This window comes from Lynx rufus, unplaced genomic scaffold (assembly GCF_022079265.1).
Source record: "Lynx rufus isolate CCGP_SWC_20201006 ecotype Redwood Valley unplaced genomic scaffold, mLynRuf1.p SCAF_5, whole genome shotgun sequence".
Lineage (NCBI taxonomy): Eukaryota > Metazoa > Chordata > Mammalia > Carnivora > Felidae > Lynx > Lynx rufus.
This window is the reverse complement of record NW_025814867.1, coordinates 114,300,896-114,318,769: the sequence shown is the minus strand read 5'-3', so window position 1 is coordinate 114,318,769 and position 17,874 is coordinate 114,300,896. Positions and strand designations below refer to the sequence as shown.

Sequence of the window (17,874 nt, the reverse complement as noted above, 5' to 3'; positions counted from 1 at the left end):
ACTTTCAGCATTAGGTGTCAGGGTGTCAGCAATGTTTCTCAGAGTGCAATGGGTACTAGGTTAGCAGGTGATTCTGGAGGGCAGTGGCAGAGGTTAAAGTACAAAGTTGAACACTACTGGAGTAACAGCTGAGCTCTATAGGTGCAGCCATATCCACAGGAGGAAGGGAGACATCCTTACCCAATAAAAGCAGAGTGGCCCAAGGGGGAAAGAAAAATCTGATGCCTGTACTATGAACCATGCTAACCAGCACAAGTAGTCTTGTGAGAAATATCACAATATAAAATTAAGGAAAATATGCTGGGAGAAATGGAGAAACTAAAGTTACACGTTTATTTTATGCTTTCTCATATTTCCACTTTCATTTTTTTGTTTGTTTGTTTGTTTGTTTGTTTGTTTGTTTTTAAGTGGTCCTATGTTTAATTCTCAGTCAGGTGCAATAAAAATAAACACATTAGAATTTTCACACTTTTATTGGTGAATTTAAGATGAGTCGGATTTAGGCAGTTTATCTTTGAATTTCCAGCTTGGAATGCTCTTGTTGTGTTCTATTCTATTATGTTCTGTAAATATTTGTTGCTTCTTTTTATGTGGAAAGCATTACTAAAGGCATTGAAGGAAATATAAAGTTAAATAAATGTTTCTTCCCCTCAGGAACATTTAAACAAATAGAATGGTGAGTTAAATTCACAAATATTCATGAATCAAAACAAACAATAGTAAGTGCAGTAAATGTGGTACAAAGTGATGTAGAAAATGAACACAGAGAACACTTCTAATTTGGGAAAAAAGAAAAACTGAAAACCAATCTTCTAAAAAAAAATTACCTTCTCTTTAAATTTCCATCCCAACAATTCTAATGAAAGCAATCATAAGCTTTGTAGGGATTAACAAATCAATCCCTGATCTCTCTCAAACCCCAGATAATCCCCCACTTCCTGCTGAACACATCTATTATCATCTTTCTCCATCCTCCTGACTGCTACTAGCACTGCTGTTTTTCCAGTCAACTGGCTTAAAACCAATTTGTTATTAACTTTCTGTTATGCATAATTTTCTATATTCAATTAGTTGAAATTTGCTTTTCCCCCTTTACAGTCTACCTTATCCTAATTTGGCATTATCTGCCTGCTGTATCTTACCGTAATATTATTTCTCTCTGTGCTCTATGGTTCCCCTCTTAAAGCTCTCTCTTGACACATCCTACATGACTGCAATCAGCCACCAGTTTGTCCTTTCAATGCCCTGGCCTCTGTTAACCAAAGAGAATGTTAAATTATTCAGAATCTATTTGGTTTATGATGTTTTACTCTATCTAATATTACACTGTTTTGCTTATGACTGGCAATACCTTGCACCTATTAGGTACATTTTGAGCTGAAATGAATTCTATAAACTACACCACTTAAAACTGAAAGAGAAACTGTGAAGCCAGTAGCAAAAAGATACCAAAATACTTTTTGAATAGTTTCTCCAACATTCTAAACTGTATAATTTAGATAATGATAATTAGATTGTATTAGTGGTATATTTCCAATTTAAAATATTTGTCACTGATAATACTTTGTAATAATATAATTCACTAGAATGATAGACGTGGCTTCTTCCAGAGGGAACAAAAAAAGGAATTTTTCTACTTAGATCCAATAGTTTCTTCGGATCCTTCAAAATTATAGAAGTTTTAGAAATATAAAAAGTATTCCTATTTACCACTTTATAACAAAAAATGTTGTAACATTATTAACTCTAGGACGGCTTGCCAAGTCCCATCAGACCTTGCAGGAAAAGGTCAAAATTATTTATACATTATTTTATGCTCCAATATTAGTAATAGGTTAAGGGGAAGCGACTATTTAAGAAAAAAAATGGACCTTTTAAAGATCTCGAGTGGAAGTACTGCCAAGGAAAAAAATTATGAGATCATAGAACTCTAGTAAAAATGTCAACTTGCCTGTTTCAGTGTTTTATACATTGGTTAGTAGTTGTGCCAGGATATCTTTTCACAACGGAAAAGAATAAATTATGCCACCATTATGTGAAATATATGGACCCCCACAGAGAATGCTTTCCTTTATAGATCCTGTGCACTGTGGCCTCAGTTCAGCTCATAAAACATGGAACTGTCAAAACATCTTATGATTAGTAGTGAAGTATATTTTGAGTATTTCAGGGGGAGTACTTGGTTTATTATTCAAAGTGAAGATTGTATTTCAAGGGAAACTGTCTAATACTAGAAACAATAAAATTATGTTGCATGATGTTATATATTGTCTTTTTGGCAGAAAGTAGGTTCATTCATTCTCTCCAAACATATTTAAAATTTTATGCGATTATTATAACAACATAAAACACAAAAGCCTAAATCACCAAAGCTTTTAGTTTATAAAAAATGAAATCTGGAAAAATTCCTTTTTGGGGGGTTCTATGATCTTTATCACTTTAAGACACTATAATTAAAGAATGCTATAATTGATTGTTTACATATATATACACATATATATGTGTGTGTATACATATATACATATATACTTGTATATATATACATAAATACATATATACACGTGTGTATATATGTATATATGTACACATAAAAAATCACTGTTCAGTCATTCTTGCATAGCTATTTTCAGTAAAATTGTGAGAAAGAGGGGCGCGTGGGTGGCGCAGTCAGTTAAGCGTCCGACTTCAGCCAGGTCACGATCTCGCGGTCCGGGAGTTCGAGCCCCGCGTCAGGCTCTGGGCTGATGGCTCAGAGCCTGGAGCCTGTTTCCGATTCTGTGTCTCCCTCTCTCTCTGCCCCTCCCCCGTTCATGCTCTGTCTCTCTCTGTCCCAAAAATAAAATAAAAACGTTGAAAAAAAAAATTAAAAAAAAAATTGTGAGAAAGATCTAATAGTAAGTAACAAGTACCTAAAGGTGAAATGAGATTATGGAATATAATTTTATTTCCCCTACGGACAAGATGGTATATGAAGCCAAAGTCAGCAACAGGTAGTAGTTTGTACTGGTGGGGACTCTGTCATAAGCAATGGTCAGGATCCCAGAATGAAGAGCTGGCATCAAAGAGAGCTGTAAGGACTCATTTATTCCTTAACATACAAATATTTATCAAACGCCTACTGGGTGCATTTCATTTCTCCAAGTACTAAGGAAAGAATAGTAAACAAAACAAAAAATACATTCTTAGGGGGGTTACATGACACTGAAGAGAAAGTAAACAAATGTACAAATATATAATATAATATCTGGCAATAATAATGCTGTAAAGAAATAGAGTTGGCTAAGGGATAGATGACTTTCTAGTAGCCCCTGTGAATCAGGGATGCTGGAGAGGACTGGAAAACCAGAGGACTAAGCAATGTCAGGCTGTTTCCTTCCTGTTCCTGATAGTGTCAGCTTCACACTGGTTTTTCATCCTGGTCGTGACAACTGAAACCAGCAGCAGCAATTGATGCCAGTTTGCTGTCTTTCCAGCAACCCCAGACACAGTCCCTTTGGGTCCCTTCATAACAACAGTACCACAGCTAGCATATTCTACGTGGTCCTGTCCTCACATTGCCTGTCCCCCAACTTCACAACACTAGGACCAGTCAAACAAGTCTGAGATCTGGAAGTTTGAGATCCAGCTTCACGGTGTCCCCCTTATGCTTTTAATTTTTAATAATTCCAAACTTTTCCATTAGTTCCACAACTCCCAGGAGGGATAGCTGCTTTCTGCAGTTACTATCTCCATGATATCTCAGCATTCATTTTTTTTGTCCTTTTTCTCAGTTCTTCAATATCTAGTTACCATTATCTTTTACTTTTTATATTAAATTCACTGAATTAACATAACTAGTGTTACTTCCCTCTCCTAACTGGACCTTCAATGATATACTTCTAAAACACAAATATATAATTTGTTTTCCCAGTTGCTCCCTGTGTATATGTATACACACACAAGCATACACACTGATACACAAAGACATACACGCTCACTCACACACATATACACAAGGTTGCCTCTTCCAGTGTTCTTTATCTCAGTTCACACCACCATCATACAACCAGTTTTGCAAGACAGAAATCAAGACACTGCTCTTAAAAACCTTATCCCCACTACAATTCAATTAATTTTCCTCTTAAGTATCTCTAAACTCATTTTTTCTACATCTTTCCTTCCACTTCCTTCCTTCTACATCTTTCCTTCACTGATATATGCCTCCAATCTATATGTACCCCTCACGGTCCTTTACCTGATCCACAGTTATGGCAACCCAATTAGATATTTTTATTCACTCTATATCAATCTTTAATCAATAGTTGAAACCATCTAGACATTTTCTTTTTTTTTTAATGTTTATTTATTTTTGAGAGAGACAGAGACAGAGTGCAAGCAGGGGAGGGGCAGAGAGAGAGGGAGACACAGAATCTGAAGCAGGCTCCAGGCTCCAAGCTGTGAGCACGGAGCCCCATGAGGGGCTTGAACTCACAAACCACAAGATCATGACCTGAGCTGAAGTTGGATGCCCAAATGACTGAGCCACCCAGTCGCCCCTATTTAAAGACTTAATTTAGTTAATGCAATTATCCTCAATCCTCACTCCTTTCCTTAGGATACAAACTAACATCTTTAACATCATCTATAAAATCTTGAAACATCTAGCCCTTGTTTATCACTGTCAGTTCATCTTTCAATATGTCCTACCTACATTTTGTACTTCATCACACTTAATCTTCATTAATTTATTGATTGTTCCAGGAATCATTCAAGGATTCTGTATATGCTGATTCTTCTACCTGGAATGCACTTTTTTTTTTCTCAAATATTTAATCGTCCATGACTTTATCCTGCATGCCTTAGCTTAAATGCTTCTTCCACATTGAAGCCTATTCTAAATCTCCTCATTACATTACACTTCTTCTAATTCCTTCTCCTTGCTCATTCTAAGTTTCTGGGCTTGAGTCCTTAGTCGATGCATGGAGAAAGCTGAGCTGAAATACCAACAAATTAATTCCTCAGAAAACAACCCCCAAACAATGAAAGTTGGCAGATAAATAAATCAGCTTTTTTGACCTCAGGTATGACAACACTTATATTTCAAAAGTTCCCAGAGATCTTCAACAGGAGTACATCAAAATTGTCCATAATCAGAACCCACTCATTAATCTAGCCAATATACTCTTCTCTTTTTTCTCAGTCTGCCATTCCATATCAGTAATTCTAGTGAGCATCTCACAAACATACTACTTGCACTGAAATCTCTGTCTCAAGTTTACATCAGGTAGAACCTAAAACTAAGACATTATCTAGTGTGGGGTCTTTGCCCAAATGTCAGGTGGCTATTGGTAGTCAGTTCACACTAAAGTAATGCCATAAAAATTTATGGGGATCTCTGGGAGCATGAAGAATACTTTAAAGCCCTAATACTCAACTAGAGGTGATTTTGCCTCCCAGGGGACATCTGGCAATATTTAGCAACATTGTTACCACTAGTTGGGGAACTACTGACATTTACTAAGTATAGGTCAGGAATACTGCTAAACACATCATGATAAATACACAGAACAAGAATTATTCTGTTCAAAATGTCAATGGTGTTGGTGTAAAGCAATCCCTGTTTTAAGATAATATGACTGGGAGTCAATCATATTGCTGAGGTATTCACAAATCAAAGCTTTAAAATTATTGTATAAGAAAAGAAGAGCAGCACCTAGGTGGCTCAGTCAGTTAAGCATCTAACTCTTGATTTGGGCTCAGGTCATAATCTCACAGTTTATGGGTTTGGCCATACATCAGGCTCTTCACTGATAGTGTGGAGCCTATTTGAGATTTTCTCTCTCTCCCTCTCTCTCTGCCACTTCTGCACTTTTGCTTTCTCTCTCAAAATAAATAAATAAAACTATAAAAAGGGGAAAAAAAGAAAAAAAAATAAATGCCTAAAATCAAATATCTTAAGTCTCTCCTTAAGGAGATTTAGAAAAAAGAGAAAAGTATATCTAAAATAGGTAGAAAGAAGAAAATAATAAAGAGCATAAATGGTTGAAATAAAAAACAGACAAATGACAGATAATGTTAAGAAAGCCAAATTTTCTTTTTTAAATATACAAACAAAAATTAATAATCACCTAGCTATAATAATCAAGAAAATAAGAGCAAGAACTGAAATTAATAATATCCAGAATGAAACCAGGGATATCACTACTTCTCATATAGAGATTAAAAAGATAAAAGGTAAATACTATGAAAAACTCTATCCCAAAAACATTTTGACATTAAATGAGATGGAAAATATTTTCCCAATGCAAGTTACAAACACTGACACATGAGGAAATAGAAAACCAGAGTAGCCCATTTACTATTTAAGAAAACAAACTTACTATCAAACATGATCATATAAAGAAAACTGAAGGTCCAAATGATTCCACTCATGAATTCTAACCAGCATGTCTTAAACATATTTCACTAACAGTACAGACTCTTCAGAAAATAGAAGATAAGGAAATATCTCCAAACTTACTACATGCTATCAATATGACCTAATATCAAAATGTCAACAGACATTAAAATTTTTAAAAATTGCAGACCAATACCCCTCATGAGTGTTGATGCAAAACTACTTAACAAAATGATAACCAAAAACATCCAGTAGAAAATAAAGGGGATAAGAAACCATGAAGGCAAATCTGCTTTAACATTTGAAAATCTGTGTGGGCTGATGGCTCAGAGCCTGGAGCCTGTTTCCGATTCTGTGTCTCCCTCTCTCTCTGCCCCTCCCCCGTTCATGCTCTGTCTCTCTCTGTCCCAAAAATAAATAAATGTTGAAAATCTGTGTTCAGGAGGTATACCATTAAGAAAGTAAAGAGGAAAAGTCATATGGTTATTGTAGTAAATTAAGAAAAGGAATTTGTAAAAATGCATTATCTATCCATGATAAAAATTCAGAATCTTAGGAATAGATAAAAGCCTCCCTCAATTGATAAAGAAACATACATGTAAAATTTACAGCCAACATCACAGTTAAAAGTTAAATATTGAATAATTCTCCTCCCGTGATTAAGAACAAAGCAAGGGTGCCCATTCTCACCATTTCTATTCAACCCTGTACTGGAGTCTTTAGGCATTGTAATTAAGCAAGAAAAAGAATTAAAAGGCAATCTAAAAAACAAACAAACCAACAAACAGAACTCACTCCCTACAAATAGCAATTCTTTATGAGATAAATCTTTAGAAATTAACAAAACTGCTACTAAAACTCATAAGTGAATTGAACAATGTCTTGAGGCACACAATCAATGCAAAAAGAAAAACCTTGTACTTACTTTCAGTATCTAACGATAGGAAAATAGATGATTTTTAAATTTCCGTTTACAAGCAGTATGTATCCAAAAAAAAAAAAAACACACATAAAATACTTAGAAATAAATTTAATCAAATATAGCTGAGATCTCTAAACAGAAAAATAAAAGGCATTCCTATGAGAAATTAATAAATACAAACAAATGGAAAGTTATTAGTCAAAGAGGTACTAGTCAGAGACTAGTAGAAACGGTAAACTTAAGATACAAATTCTGAATTGATCTATAGATGATGTAACACCATCCCAATCATACTGCCAACAGATTTTTCCCCAAGAATTTGACAAACTGATGTCCAAATTTGCATGGATAAAAAGGAATATTAAAGAAATCCTGAAAAAAAAAGGATGAAGTTGGGGAACTTATATTACCTGGCTTTATAAGACTTATTGTAAAGCTACAGTAATCAAGACAATGTGGTACCAGCATAAGTAAAGACAAACAGGTCAGTAGAACAGAATAGAGAGACCAGAACTACATCTATATTTTTATAGTCTTTTGAGGGTTTTTTTTTCAGTTTTATTGAGATATAACTGACATATAATATTGTATAAGTTTTAAGGTAGACAACTTATCAGTTTGATATGCATATATTGCAAAATGATTACTACCAGAGTGTTAGCCAACAATTGTATCATGTCACATAATTACCATTTCTGTGTGTGTATGTGTGTGTGTGTGCATGTACATGCATGCGCATGTGGTTGAAAACACTTAAGATCTACCCTCTTAGCTACTTTCAAGTATATATGACAGTATTATTAAATATACTAACCTGTTGTATATTAGTTCCCTAGAACTTATTTATCTTAAAGCTGGAGTTTGTACTCTTTGACCGATATCTCCCCATTTCCCCAGTTATTTGTTTTTTAACAAAGATGCCAAACAATACAATATTTAAATAAATGATTTTACAATAAGTAGTGCTGGAACTATTGAATATATGTAAAATAAAAATGACCTTTGACTCCTAATGAAGGCCATAAGCAAACGTTTGAAATGGGTCATAAATCTGAAAGTTAAATCTGTAAAGCTTTTAGAAGAAAGCATATGAGATGTCTTAGCTATTGAGAATAGGCAAAGTTCTATGAGAGAAACATCAAAGTGATGACATTAAAAGATAACATTAAAAAAATGAAGGATAATCCAAAGACTGGAAAAAAAATGTTCACAGGACACATAGCTGACAAAAGGTTGACATCCAGGATATATACATAGGTATATACACCTCAATACTTTTTTTAAAAAGGAAAATTATTGTAGCAAATACCTCAAAAAGGACATACACATTGTCAATAGCATCTGAAAAATGCCCTACAATATTTGTTAAAAAATAAACCCACAATGAAGTCTCACTCTACACCTATCAGAAAGGCAAAAAAATAGGGGCGCCTGGGTGGCGCAGTCGGTTAAGCGTCCGACTTCAGCCAGGTCACGATCTCGCGGTCTGTGAGTTCGAGCCCCGCGTCAGGCTCTGGGCTGATGGCTCAGAGCCTGGAGCCTGTTTCCGATTCTGTGTCTCCCTCTCTCTCTCTGCCCCTCCCCCATTCATGCTCTGTCTCTCTCTGTCCCAAAAATAAATAAACGTTGAAAAAAAAATTTAAAAAAAAAAAGGCAAAAAAATAAAAGCAGACAAGCATTACCAAATATTGGCAAGGATGTGGAGCAGTAAGAACTCTCATACATCATTGGTGGACTTGTAACATGGCAAACCACATTTAGAAAAAGTTTGGCAGTTTCTTTTCAAAATTGTTTTCAAAACTCTAACTAAAGCAAAACAATCAAACTAAGAAAAAAATTGTTATCCTATAAGTATAGCAATTCCAGTCCTAGGTACTTACCCAAAGAATTTGAAACATATAATCCAAAAGATTTTTACAGGAATGTTCCTCACAGATTTATTCAAAATAATAAAACTTGGAAATATTCCAGGTGTCCATCAACAAGGAATGGCTAAACAACTATGTTGTATTCACACAATGGAATATTATCAGGAATATAAAAGAACAAATTATTGATACATGCAACAAACTGGATCAATATGAAAAGTATTATGCTATGAGTTCTATTAACTAAAACTGTATAGTACTGACACATGAATAGACAAGCAGATTGTTGGAATAGAATAAAGGTCCAGAAACAGATCCAAGTGTATATAGAAATTTATTATATATCACATGATAAAGATGGAATTTCAAATTAATAAGGCAAAGAAGGACATTTTAATAAATGGCACAGGGACAACTGGTTACCCATTTGGAAAAAGATAAAATTAGATCCATACTTCACCACATACTCAAGAACTTAATTCCAAATGGATCATCGATTTAAACATAAAAAAAATGGAGCCTACAAGTGCTAGAAGAAAACATATATGAATTCCTCTTTAATTTCAGCATCAGGAAAAGACATTCTAACCATAATTTAAAAGCCAGAGGCCTAGAAATGGCAGCTAATTTTACTGCAACAAAACAAAATAAGAAAATCCACCATAAACAAATTCATAAGACAACTGACAAGCTTGGAAGTATGTATTGTAAGCTTGTGATACACATTCCAGATGAAGGGTTAATTTTCCTAACATGTAAAGAACTCTTAAAAGTTGGGGATGCTGGATCAAAAACCCAAAAGAAAATTAGGAGAAGAATACAAAAACAATTAATATTAAAGGTATAAAAATAGCCCTAAACATGTGCAAAGGTATTTATTCTCACTCACAGAGAAATGTAAATGAAAACATCAATAAGACAGCATTTCTCATTTATCAGGTTGGTGAAAATTAATAAGAATGACATCCTGTTCTGTTGACAAAGCTTTGGGAAAACTAGCACTCTCATTCATACATTGCTTCTGGGAAGGTAAATGCTAGAACCCTTCTGGAAATAAATTTCCAATAAGCTAGCACAATTACATATACACTTATTTTTTCATCCAGATACACTTATTTTTGATCCAGTAAATCTAGGGATTTACTCCATTTATACACAACTCCAAGATAAAAATGCATATATAAAAGGCTATTCATTGTGACAGTACTTATAATCGCAAAATTTTGAAAACAATAAAAATGCCCATACCCAGAAGAACGATTAAATAAACTATGGAACCCACACAATGGAGTATTATGCTTCTGTAAAAAGAATGAGGAATATCACTACATACAAATATGGAGTGATATCCAGGATGGATATATTGTTAAGTAGAAAAGCAAAATGCAAATTCATATGTATAGTAAGTTACCTTTCATGTAAGGAAAAAGGAAGAAATAAGAAAATATATATCTATCCACTAATTTAAAACAAAAATGACACAAAGAAATTAAATGGATTACCGGTAGGGTGTGAGTGGAGACTGGGTAGAAAGATTGGGGAATGCAAACAGGATGATGTTCTCTTTTTCTCAGTTAATCATAAGCAATTAATAAACATAGTTTTCTTTACAAAATCTAAGAGCAAATGATCAATAAAGGTGCTGTCTCCTTTTGTCTGCTAATATCATAACATATATTCCAAACTGTATGTAGAGTTTTTCTTGCTTGTTTCTCTTCTCTTACTGAGACATTTTAGATTTTTTTTCAGGAAACCTCAATTCATTCAGGGTTATAGTTTTCATGACAAAAATTTCTCCCCTGGTCTGTCTTACTTTTACAAAATACGTAGTTTTTAAAAGTCAAAGACTCTGGAGTCAGACTCCTGAGTTTGAACACTGGTTATTACTTAGAACCTTTATTTTCTTCACATGGGTGTTTGGAGATAAATAATGTGTAAACTATCCAATACTCAGGAAAAGTACTCAGAAAATGGTTTTCCTGTCCTTTCAAATTACTACATACCTTAAAGAGTTAAATGTGTGACTCTCAGCAGATTTGATCACTAAATAATTGCATGGATTGTTCAAGTACAATTAATTGGATAATTTCTTTTAATTCTACATATTTTGGCCTAACAAGATAGTTTAATTGAAAATGTGACAATTAAGAAAATTCTTAGATATTAAGGCAATTATCAGTTATATTTAGTCAAGTTTTTGAAGGGCACAGGACTGATGTTTAAAAAAGAGAACATTCAAATACATTTAAGTTTTATTTCCTTTTTGGTCAAGTTTTTTAAAGAATCTTTTATATTTTTTTATTTGTGTATTTATTTATTTATTTATTTATTTATTTATTTATTTATTTTAGCAAGAGAAGACTCAACCCTAAGAGATTATCATTTGTGTGCATATTTATCTCACAAATTCCTTCCTTCTCAGGTCAGTAATGAACACTGCTTGTGAAGGAATATATCCATTCTTAGTAAATCACTTGACTTTATATGCATGCTTTAAGAACACATACTTAAGGTGCTTCTTCAATATTTCAACTAGGGTTTAAGTCCACTGCTCCTTTAGTAGATGAACAGTCACTTAACAACTGAGATTACTTTTATGGACATTTTATTTCCAGCTAAGTCTTACACATCTGTTCTACTCACAGATTACAATTTCAAAATGACTGTAATTCAGAATTTGACCATAAAAGAGTAAGATTAAGTGATTTAAATGTATCTGTATGATCTTTGTTCAATGCAGCATATATTCATAAGGCTTCCTCAGGTTTAAGATGTAAATTATGATATATGTGCTCTTTAATTGTAAATTAGATTCACCATAAAAGAGTCCCATGATTATTACATATTTGTGATTATTCAGACACCAGTGTAAGATTATATTTGAGATCAAATTTATTCAAGTGAACTACTCAAAAATGCAGAAAAATGAATCATTCTTTGATCTGTCTTTCTCTTATATATAACGTCATAAAAAGAGGCTGATTCACATCATCAAAGGGAAAAAACAATAGTTGAGATGGCAATGATTTTTTGGCCAATAAGACTTCAGTCTTCAATGGCATTTACACAAATTGAATTGTACTAAAATTTAATTTGTAATATAATGATTGCTGAGACATGAGTACTTCATTTAAGCTATGTTAATTGACTACAGAATTTGCCTGTACCAACTGAATGAATGCGTGATAAGAGATTTGAGTTTTTTTCATGTATAAAGCTGCTTCTACAAACTTTTAAAGGTACATACTTCTAAATATTTTCTGCTTCCTGGAAGGGGTTTAATCAAATATTGTAGCATACATCTCTTCAATACATGGAAAAGACTTTTTCATTATTGCAACAGCCATCTGTTCAATTAGAATTCTACTCAAATATGCACTAGATGTAAAGTGTAAAGTGTCCTCACAATTGTAAAGTTACCAATATGACACTTCATGTTTTCAGTTAATATAACAAACCATGCAGCATATTAAAATCAGTAAAACATGCTTCCTATCTAAGAATAATATATTACCAATGATATGATCAGGACCTCAACTACATTTTAAGCATCAGGCAAACTTACATAATAAGTGTGTGTGTGTGTGCATGTGTGTGTGTGTGTTGAATAGTTCCAAAATATTTTGAAAACTTAAATTCTGTGGATGATTTTATTGATAGGTGGACTTTACAGACCTTACCCTGGAATTTAGCTCATCTTTGTAAGCTGGAATAGTCATTTATACACATATGAATTTAGGAATATAGGAATCCAAGTATTAATAAAATCATTTCTGAGACATAAAAGGAACCTCTGAAACTTCTTTTTTTTTTAATGTTTATTTATTTTTGAGAGAGAGTGGAGGAAGGGCAGAGAAAGAGGGAGACAGAGGATTTGAATTGGGCTCTGTGCTGACAGCATAGATCCTCATGCAGGGCTTGGCCTCATGAACTGTGAGATCATGACCTGAGTTGAAGTTGGATGCTTAACCAACTGAACCACCCAGGCATCCCTGAAACTTTTAATTTAATTCTCAATTCAGAGTTTCCATGCAGTCCAGAGTATCTCCAACAAGTATTTAACAAGCCTATTTATGAGACTACATTGGTAGGAACCTTATCTTTCTATCCAGTCAGAGCATGACTGTGTAAAGTTGAATTTTTAGAGTATTTTGTAAATGTTTATTTACAAAAGCACTCTTTCTGTCATATTTATTTGGATTATGAATAATGAGAGTAGTATTAAATACACTAGAAAGAAATACACAATAGAGAAAGCACTAGCAGGGGAAGGGCAAAGAAAGAAGGAGAGAGAGACTCCCAAGCAAGCTCCATGCTGTCAGCACAGAGCCCAATATAGGCTTGAAAACACAAACCGTGAGATCATGATCTGAGACAAAATCAAGAGTCAGACACTTAACCAACTGAGCCACCCAGGTGTCCCTAAATTTGAATTTTTGAAAGCACAGATACGACTTGCAAATCCTAGTTACACAATATGTAAATAAATGTTGAAGTGAGTAAATTTTTCTTTTTTATAAAATTGATGAATGTATTTAATATTACTGTCATTATTCATAATCCAAATAAATATGACAGGTGTATATGCCTATAAAAGGAGGTTTTGTGATTGGTAAAAAGGATAGGTGGACTTTTTCTATTCTTGTAAAGATTCAATTTGTTACACAAGTTATACAAGCTGTCCTCAATTTGTAGGATAGTTGTTTTTAATTCCTCCAAGAACTAGATTCCAACCTGAATGATACAAATGTTGTTGACCCACCCATCTGACTACATTATCTTCAATTTGTTTCTTTATATCAGGAAAAAGATCTTTAACTGCGATAGAAATCTGAAGATTCCTATGTCCCAGATTTAGAGCTGTTTGTCTTTGGAATGTTCTTCCTTCCCTCTGGATGTGTAGTTTCATTTTAACTTAAGGGAGAAGGCCAAAAAAAAATTTTTTTTTTCAAATATCTTGTCAAGTTTCAGCCAGGACCAAAAGTAAATATTCCTGGCAGTGTTGAATAACTCCAAAAGATACTACCTTCCCAAGACAGAGAGCCACTCTCAAAAAAAAAAAAAAAAAAAAAAGACAGAAGAATTTACACAATCCCCCTGAGAGCTATCAACAGTTGGGAAGACCCTAGCCACAAATGAAGTGCAGCCCACACTTCTGTCCAGCCATATTTTGGGGGCCCCCTACCTGCATACACAAGAGTAGATCCACCTGCATGCACAAGAACAGACAATGTGCATGCCCCAGACAGACAGAAAGCCAAACCAACTTCTCAGTACACTAAAAGAGATAAATAAAAAGGAAATAGCTGTCCCTGAAATAAAAACCAAATGTTAATCCCAAAACCAAAATTTTAAGAGTCTGGACTTGGAAAGGAAGGGACATGAAATTTTACCTTCCTTTCTTGGCCTGGCACTCCAGAGATCCAAGAGAACTGACTCAGGTAGAAATTCTCACCTTTCCCTGGCTTCTGCTAGTTTTCCCAAGATTCCATCTGCTGGTGTCTGAGTTAGTAGGTTTAAAGTAGAGAGTGTAGCCCAGGTATCTACCAGAATTTACAAGATTTTCCATTAATTTTGTTTTTTTTTTTTTTTTTTTATTATTTATTTTTGGGATAGAGAGAGACAGAGCATGAACGGGGGAGGGGCAGAGAGAGAGGGAGACACAGAATCGGAAACAGGCTCCAGGCTCTGAGCCATCAGCCCAGAGCCTGACGCGGGGCTCGAACTCACGGACCGCGAGATCGTGACCTGGCTGAAGTCGGACGCTTAACCGACTGCGCCACCCAGGCGCCCCGATTTTCCATTAATTTTAATCTCAGTTTCCCCCTGACTGTTAAGAAGTAACTGGTAGTTTACCAGAGAATCTCCAAGTCCTGCCAATCTAAGGAGGTGTCCAGATGAAGATACACCTTTGAGGGTAGACATGTGGGCATTTGAGTTAGTGTAGAAGGATTTGACAAAACCTTTAAGGACAATCATATATAGAAAGATTCAATATCATAAAGATAATAACATATCTGCAAAATGAATCTTTAACTTCTGTACTGCTATTATCTTTGTTGAATTTGAATTTTGATCCTAAGATTATTAGGAGGAAAACTAAAAATTTTTTAGAAATATGTCAGATTAATTCTCAGCACTCCAGAAAGGTCTTTCATGCTGCCTTCATTTTTCAATGCGTCCTTTATTTCTGTGACTCTCTAGTATTCTTCTACTATATTGCTTATTTTTGTTTAAGTTGGTCTGAATCAATATCGTTGCTGCAATTCAGAGAATTTTAATTAATAGATTTGTTTAAGCTCAAACTATTCATTTAAGTGTCCATGACTCAATTTCTCCACCTGTAAGAAGATATATTGCTGAATATTTTCCAAAATTCCCTCAAGCACTCAGAATCTTTTTTTCCCCTCTCTGTTATATATATGCAAAGGGAAATACATATTCTTTTCTCTGGTGTCCCAGTTGATTGCAAATGAGACACCCATTTCTGGGTTGGTGTTTTGGTAAAGGTCCCTTAGGAGCATGTAATAGGAGAGGCCCAAATATTTTAGGCTTCTGGTCTTGTAACTATCGTAGCTGTAAGACCACTAACTTGGTGGACATTTGTTTACACTCTTGTAGTCTCTTCAGATTGGAAAGACAACTCAGTAAAATGAGTACTCGAGTAAAGGAGGATACAGAGGAGTAGTGTGAGTTGCATCAGTTTTATAGTTTTTTAGGTAACTATTGTGTCTTTAATATTTTGTTAGCCTTTTGCAATGAATCTTTTTTATGTATGTATGTATGTATGTATGTATGTATGTATGTATTTATTTATATTAGAGAGAGAAAGAGTGGGAGAGAAGAGCAGAGAGAAGGAGAGAGAGAATCCCAAGCAGGCTCCATGCTGAGCACGGAGCCCAACACAGGGCTTGATCCCTTGGATCATGACCCGAGCTGAAGTCAAGAGCCAGACATTCAAATGACTGAGCCACCCAGGTGCCCCTACAATGAATCTTTTAATGAAGCTATTTTGGAATATTAAACCTCTTGGATGTTTCCACATGTCAATTAAAATAGGTATCCTACTACTACTACAGAGTAGTTTACTGATTTGGGAAACCTTGTTTTCAAGGGCATTTCTTAAATGAACAATCCTATCTAATTGGAAGGTTTCCCATAATGACCATTGTAATTCTAGGTTCTCCTAGTAAGGTTTTGCATTTTTGTAGGTATCTACACCCTTGAAGACCACAGTCCTCAGATATAAAGTAAGCCAGTGTGGCAGAATGCAGAGCACTAAATTCTCTGAAACTTGAAAATCCCATTTCTTTATCTAAACATTAGGGCTCTGGGAGCCAAATTAATACTTAAGAGAGATATGTCATTGCCTCGGGTATTTTGTGGTGTTTTGCAGTACAGTGAACCTTTTCACATGGAAATTTTCTTGAGTTTGGCGGGCGATTTAATGTCAATCTAATGGTTGTTCCATGGCCAACTTATCCTAGCATGGGAAATTTAGAAGTAGGTGGTGAGCACATTAATAGCTTATAAGTGCTCACTCGTGCCCACCAATTTTGTGGCTTTAGCTTCCAAGATATACATTAGCAATAGATTGTTATTCTTATCACAAGAAGATTTCTTTATAGTGGCAGATTCCTTGATAGTTTTTAATGCCTGACTTGTGCCTAGTTAAATTTTGATTATGCTGGCCAAAACATTCTGATTTCTTGCCTTATTTCTTGAAGTCCAACAATGATTTATATATATATATATATATATATATATATATATTTCAAATAAAGTTTGTTTGGAGACCTGCACACAAGGAAACGGAGCTCAAATCCCAGAGTGACTTACCCACAGCCCTCAATAATGATGACAGGAAAATCAAACTCAAAAGGTTCAATGGCACCATACCTGTGTATCTTGCTATCCTGTAGGGTATTAGAGGTGTGCTTCGGATCCCAGTCCTCATCACCAAAAGCTGTTAAAAAATAATTAAAGGAGACAATTAGGTGATATAAACAAACTTTGTTTAACATTCAGGAAGTGGACAGTCTCCTTTCAGAAAACTGCAAAATGGGGCAGAAGGCAGGAAGCTTTTATAGGATAAAAAATAAGGAACAAGAGAAAGAAAATATCTAAAGGCTTGAGATGCATAGTCAATCTTCTTTGGAGTGAAAAGATCCAGAGTTGGTTAGCATTTGAGGACTAGCTAGCTGGATATACTGTTTCTGGTAAGGCAGAGCATTTATAGGGACAAGAAAGTTAACTAAGTTTTGGTTTGCTGATGTGGCTAGCATCCTGGACAGGAGTGGCTCCATCTTGAGCCTAGAAATGTATTCCAAACCTAACAACAAAGTCAAATGCTAGTTCTTTGAGAAGACAAATAAATTAAGAAAACCTGAAGAGACAAATATGTGTGTGTGTGTGTGTGTGTGTGTGTGTGTGTGTGTGTGTATGGAAAATGGAACACACACAAAGAATCTATTCACAAAGATAATACCATGATTATATAATATAAAGGTAATACTGAAACTTTACAAACTGGATAAACTGTAACATTCAAAGTATTGATTTACTATTTTAAAAGGCAAGAAAATTACAGGTATTTTTATACATCTAGTTTAGTGTAATAGTAATAACAGAAAAAGGCATTTGTGGTAGGTAATTTTAGGTACCAATTTGATTATACCACAGAGCACCCAGATATTTTATCAAACATT

At 34.5% G+C, this 17,874-nt stretch overlaps 1 pseudogene; it reads right to left on the bottom strand.

Moving 5' to 3' along the window:
* Nucleotides 1–17,874, bottom strand: part of LOC124527257 (microtubule-associated protein RP/EB family member 1-like) — a 146,559-nt pseudogene that overhangs the window by 57,396 nt on the left and 71,289 nt on the right.